Genomic DNA, 6,890 nt, shown 5'->3' on the forward strand with positions numbered 1-6,890 from the left:
AGAAGAAGAAGAAGAAGAAGAAGAAGAAGAAGAAGAAGAAGAAGAAGAAGAAGAAGAAGAAGAAGAAGAAGAAGAAGAAATGTAACTGAAGTAAATACCTAATAGAAAATTGAAAAAAAAAACAAAGAATAAATTTTACTACAACTTTGAATACAGGCATTAAGGGAGAGAAGTGTTTAGGAAAACGATAGTACAAATTTTAATTCCTCTTCTTGGTGCAGTGTTAAAACACTCTAAGGAAAGCAACTTAAAGAAGAGGTTTATTTTAGTTTGCAGTTCAAGGCGCAGACTGTCATTGCTTGAAGTGATGGCCACACCAAAGCTACAGTCAGAAAATGAGACCAATGAACAAAGGCTTGCTACTTGAGGCTTTCTCAACCCTTGCACAGCCCAGGACCCAGCTCAGGGAATGGTTCTGCCCATAGTAGGCAAATCTATCACTTCCTTTTAACTTTGATTTGGAGATCTTCAATTTCAGGCTAGATGAAAACCAACTAAAACCCTAAACATTATACAACAATAATACTTTTTGGCTCTGACATTAGTAAAATAAACTGTTTAGTAATCAATCCCACAAACCAGCCAATGAGTTAAACACACACACACACACACACACACACACACACACACACACACACACACACACACTTCCTCCATTAGATGGAAACATGTAATATCTGACAACTTCTAAGATAAACTTTTAAATTTGAAAAAAAAAAAGAGCTTCCCATCTGACAATGAATGAGGCTAAGTTTGAATGTGATACATAAGTTCCAGAAAAAATGCTAAGCATCTAGTTCATTCTGATAGCTAAGAGGGAATACTTAGTCTTCCCTTCCCATAGTGCTCAATGAATTAATTATTTTGCTTAATGGTTAATGGTCTCTGTCTTGACACTATTTAACCCTTTCTCACTTTATTTACTCATGTCAAAATCAATACTGTGAACAATCCAAACTTGAAGTAACTCATGTAACTTAAACTGCTTGCATTTATACCATAAACAACTACTTCTGGAGCATTCAATTCTCTGGTAAGTGCAAACATTTCCTACCTGCTTATGAATATCAGATAAAATATACCAGGTTGTAGCAGGAAGAAGGGGCAAGACTTCTGGGTATTAATCAGAGTAAATCAGAATACTGGATACTAATGACAAACCAAATTGGAAGTAAATGAGGGGACAAAAGACACTAAAGCTAACAGAAGATAATTCAAACAAACAGCCAAAGTTAATCAAAAGAGGCAGGAAAGGACAATTCATAGTCATCAAAATGTTATATTTTAAGTATGAAGACTGTGAAATTATGGTATAACAATTTAAACCACCATTTTTAATACCAAAAAATTAAAAGACATTAAAGGTCACATACAATCCGAAAAAATAATAGTGAAAGACTTGACCTCCACACATTTAAATTTAATTTTTTTTAACTTTAATAGAAAATTAATGCTTGGGCTAAATTAGAGCATACATTAACTATTTTAAGAGACAGCTGCCTAAATATGCCTAAATAGGAATATAAAGACATCTCTAAATATGTCATTAACACAGGACAAGCAGGTGTTCAAAGTTAAATGGAACTTTATATAAAATTGACAACATAGAGTACAAAGCTAGCTTCCTTTTTAAAATTTGGATTATTTTATTTATTTACATGTCAAATGTTGTCCCCCTTCCTAGTCTCACCTCTGCAAACCCCCTCCCACCTACCCTTTGCCTCTAAGAGGGTACTCCTCCACTGACCCAGCCACTCCCGCCACACACTGTACCATCTTTCTTCCCTGGGACAACAAGCATCCATAGGACAAAGCACCTCCCCTTCCACTGATGCCAGATAAAGCAATTCTCTGGTACATATGTAGCAGGAGCCATGAACCCACTCATGTATACTCTGGGTGGTGTTTTAGTCCATGGGTACTCTGAAGGGTCTCATTAGTTGATATTGTTGTTCTTCCTGTGGGGTTGCAATCCCCTTCAGCTCCTTCAGTCTTTCCCTAACTCTTCCACTGGGAGCTGGGCTCAGGTCAATGTTTGGCTGTGAGTGTCTGCATATGTCTTTTTTGGGGGCTGGTAAATCCTCTCAGATGACAGCCATACTAGTGTTCTGTCTGCAAACACTTCCTGGGATCAGAAATAGTCTTGGTGTTTGTTGTCTGCAGATGGGATGGATCCCAAGGCTGGGCGGTCTCTGGATGGCCTGTCCTTTAGTCTCTACTCCAAATTTTTGTCCCTGCATTCTCTTTAGACAGGAATAGTTCTTGGATAAATTTTTTTGTGATGGAAAAGTTTCCCCTTCCTTGCCTATCTATTGCAGAGGGCCATTTCAGGTTATATCTTTCCTCTGTTGGGTATTTTCACTAATGTATTCCCCATTGGGTCCTGGGAGCCTCTGGCATCCCTGGCATCAGAAACTTTCTAGTGGTTCCCCACATACACCCCCCAGTACATATTTATATTTATTCTTCTGGCCCTCTGGACTTCTCTACTGTCTTTTCTCATACCTGAACCTGCCCCCTTTTCCCATCATCCCCCTTCCCTCTCCCACCAAAGACCCTTCCTCCTTCTAACTCCCATGATTATTTTGTTCTCATTCTAAGTGAAATTGAAGCAACCACACTTTGACCTTCATTCTTGTTAAGCTTCATATGGCCTGAAAATTTTTATTGTGGGTATTCTGAGCTTTTTGGCTAAGAGCCACTTATCAGTGAGTACATAAAATGTATGTCCTTCTGGCTCTGGCTTACTTCACTCAGGATGTTATTTTCTAGTTCCATCCATTTGTCTGCAACATTTATAAAGTTGTCCTTCCTAATAGCTGAGTAGTATCCCATTGGGTAAATGTACCACATTTTCTGAATCCATTCTTCCACTGAGGGACATCTGGGTTGTTTCCAGGTTCTGGCTATTATAAATAAGGCTGATGTGAACATAGTGGAGTATGAGTCTTTGTTATATGTTGGAACATCTTTTGGGTATATACCTTGTCTTCTGGTAGAATTATTTCCTTTTTTTTTTTTTTAGGAACCACCAGATTGATTTTCAAAGTGGTTATACCAGCTTGCAATCAGCAATGGAGAAGTGTCCTTTCTCCACATCCTTGCCAGCATCTGCTGTTCTCTTAGTTTTTTTTTTTTTTTTTTAACTTAGCCATTCTGGTTGGTGTAAGGTGGAATCTCAGGGTCATTTTGATTTGCATTTCCCTGTTAAACATTTCTTTAGGTGCTTCTAGCCATTTGAGATTCCTCAGTTGAGAATCCTCTGTTTAGCTCTGTATCCTTTTTTTTTTTTTTTTTTTTTATTTTCTGGAGTTTAGCTTCTTGAGTTCTTTATATATTTTGGATATTAGCTCTCTACCAAAAGTAGGGTTAGTAAAGAATTTTCCCTAATCTGTGGGTTGCTGATTTGTCCTATTGACTGTGTCTTTTCCTTAAAGAAACTTCTCAGTTTCATGAAGTTCCATTTATCAATTATTGATCTTAGTGCCTGAATTATTGAAGTTCTGTTTAAGAAAGTCCACCTGTGCCTATGAGGTTGAGGTTCTTTCCCATTTTCATTTCTATCCAGTTCAGTGTGTTTGGTTTTATGTTAAGGTCCTTGATCCATTTGAAACTGAGCTTTGTGCATGGTGATAAATGTGGATCTATTTTTTTTCTACATACAGACTGCCCGTTGGATCAGCACCATTTATTGAAGACATTTTCTTTTTTCCATTGTATGTTTTTGGATTCTTTGTCAAAGATCAAGTGTCCATGTGTGGGCTTATTTCTGGATCTTCAATTCAATTCCATTGATAGAACGATCTGTCTCTGTACCAATATCGTGTAGGTTTTATTTTAAAGTCATTCTTGCTTTGTATTACAGCTTGAGGTCAGGGATGATGATTTTCACAGAAGTTCTTTATTAAGGAGAATTGGTTTTCATATTCTCAGGTTTGTTTTTCCATATCAAATTAAGAATTGTTCTTTCTATGTCTGTGAAGAACTGCGTTGGAATCTTGATGGAGACTGCATTGAATCTGTAGATTGTTTTTTTTTTGTAGGATGGCATGTTTTAACTTGTTAGTCCTAACATTCCGTGATCATGGGAGATCTTTGGACCTTCTGAGGTCTCCTTCAATTTCTCTTTTCAGAGATTTGAAGTTCTTACCATACAGATCTTTCACTTCCGTGGTAGAGTTACACCAAGTTATTTTATACTCCTCATGGCTATAGTGAAGGGTGTTGTTTCCCTGAATCTCATTCTCAGCCTCTTTATCTTTTGTAGAAACAAAGGCTACTGATTTATTTGAGTCAGCTGCAGAAGTTCTCTGGTAGATATTTTTGGACTCTCTTAAGTACAGTATCATATCTGCAATAGTTATACCTTGACTTCTTTTCCAATTTGTATCCCTTTAATCCCCTTTTGTTGTCTTATTGTTCTAGCTAGAACTTTGAGTAATATATTGATTAGATATGGAGAGAGTGAGCAGCATTGTCTTGTCAATGATTTTAGAGAAATTGCTTCAAGTATCTCTCCATTTAATTTGATATTAGCTGATGGTTTACAGTGTATTGCTTTTACTATATTTAGGTAAGGGCCTTGAATTCAGGATCTCTCCAATACTTTTAACATGAAGGGGTGTTGGATTCTGTCAAACGATTTCATTCTGTATAATGAGATGACCTTATGATTTTTTTCTTTGAGTTTGTCTATACGGTGCTTTTCATTCATTTACTTTCCTATATTGAAACATCCTGGCATCTCTGGGATGAAGCCTGCTTGATTGTGATGAGTGAAGATTTTTATGTATTCTTGGATTCAGTTTGCAAGCAATTTATTTAATATTTTTGCATTGATATTTATTACTGAAATTGGTCTGAAGCATCCTTACTTTGTGGGTCTGTTTGTGGTTTAGGTATCAGAGTAACTGTGGCTTCATAGAATGAATTATGTAGTGTTCCTTTTGTTTCCATTGTATGGAATAGTTTGAGGAGTATTGATATTAGCTCTTCTTTGAAAGTCTGGTAGAATTCTGCACTAGGCTTTTTTTTTTTTTTTTTTTAAGATTTTTAATGACTTCTTCTATTTCCTTAGGGAAAACAGGTCTGGTTAAATAGTTTACCTGCTCTTGATTTAACTGTGGTACATGGTATCTTTCTAAGCAGTCATCAATTTCATCTCAATTTTCCAGTTTTGTTGAATAAATGTTTTTGTGATCTGATGATTTTTTTGAATTTCCTCAGTTTCCATTGTTATGTCTCCCTTTTCATTTTTGATTTTGTTACTTTGGATACAATCTCTGAGCTCTTTAGTTATTTGGCTAAGGGTTCTACCTTGTTCTTTTCCCAAGGAACCAGCTTTTGGTTTTGTTGATTCTTTGTATCATTTTCTTTATTTCTAACTGGTTGATTTCAGCCCTGAGTTTGATTGTTTCCTGCCTTCTACTCCACTTGAGTGAATTTGCTTCTTTATGTTCTAGGACTTTCAGGTGTGCTGTCCAGTAGCTAGCATATGTTATTTCCAGTCAATTTATAAAGACACACAGTACAATGAATTTTCCTCTTGTCACATTTTCATTGTGTCCCATAAGTTTGGGTATGCTGTGTTTTCACTTTCATTGAATTACAGAAAGTCTTTAATCTCTTTCTTTATTTCTTCCCTAACCAAGTTATCATTGAGTAGAGAATTTCTATGGGTGTGGCTTCTGTGTTTTGTTGATAATAAAGACCAGCCTTAGGCCACGGTGATCTGACAGGTTGCATGCGGTTATCTCAATCATATTTTATCTTTTGAGGCAATGTTGGAGAAGGTGCCATGAAGTGCTGAGAAAAAGATATAGTCTTTAATTTTAGGGTGAATTGTTTTATATATATATAAAACAATTGTTTTCATATTGTTGTTCCACCTGCAGGGTTGCAGCCCCCTTTAGCTCCTTGGGTACTTTCTCTAGCTCCTCCATTGGGGACCCTGTGTTATATATATATATATATATATATATATATATATATATATATATATGCTTTTTCCTAACAACAATATGAACTAATAAGTACCCCAGAGCTTGTGTCTCTAGCTGCATATATAGCAGAAGATGGCCTAATCAGCCATCATTGGGAAGAGAGGCCCCTTGGTCTTGCAAACTTTATATGCCCCATACAGGGGAATGCCAGGGCCAAGAAGTGGGAGTGAGTGGGTAGGGGAGTAGGGAAAGGGAGGGTATAGGTGACTTTCAGGATAGCATTTGAAATGTAAATGAAGAAAATATCTAATAAAATAATTTAAAAGAGAAAAAGAAAAAGAAAAAATTTTCCTAGACTTTTACTCTGAAATGTTGCCTGTCTTTTTTATTGAGGTGTATTTATTAAATGCAGCAAAATGCTGGATCCTGCTTTCATATCCAGTCTGTTAGCTTATGTTTTTTTATTGGGGAATTGAGTCAATTGATGTTGTGAGATATTAAAGCCATTTGATCATTAGTTCCTGCTATGTTTGTTGTTGGAGGTGGAAATATGTATGTGTCATTCCCTCCTCTTGGATTTGATAGAAGATGACTAATTTCTTATTATTTCTTTGATGTAGATACTCTACTTCTGTTGGAGTTTTCCTTTTAGAATCGTTTGTAGGGCTGGATTAGTAGTTATATATTTTAAATTTGATTTTTCTCATTGAATATTTTGTCATGGAATATTCAGAGTTCTTCTTCATGAATACAACATTATTAGTATAATTCCATGTACCACATCAAGCTACAGTAGAATAAAGATAGAAATCAATAACAGAAAACTATACAATTATTTAAATATTTAAAACTACACTTTTTTCTTTTTTAAACTTTTTTATTACTATTTTCTTTATTTACATTTCAAATGCTATCCCGAAAGTTCCCTATACCACCCAACCCCTGCTC

This window comes from Mus pahari, chromosome 2, assembly GCF_900095145.1.
Source record: "Mus pahari chromosome 2, PAHARI_EIJ_v1.1, whole genome shotgun sequence".
Classification (NCBI taxonomy): domain Eukaryota; kingdom Metazoa; phylum Chordata; class Mammalia; order Rodentia; family Muridae; genus Mus; species Mus pahari.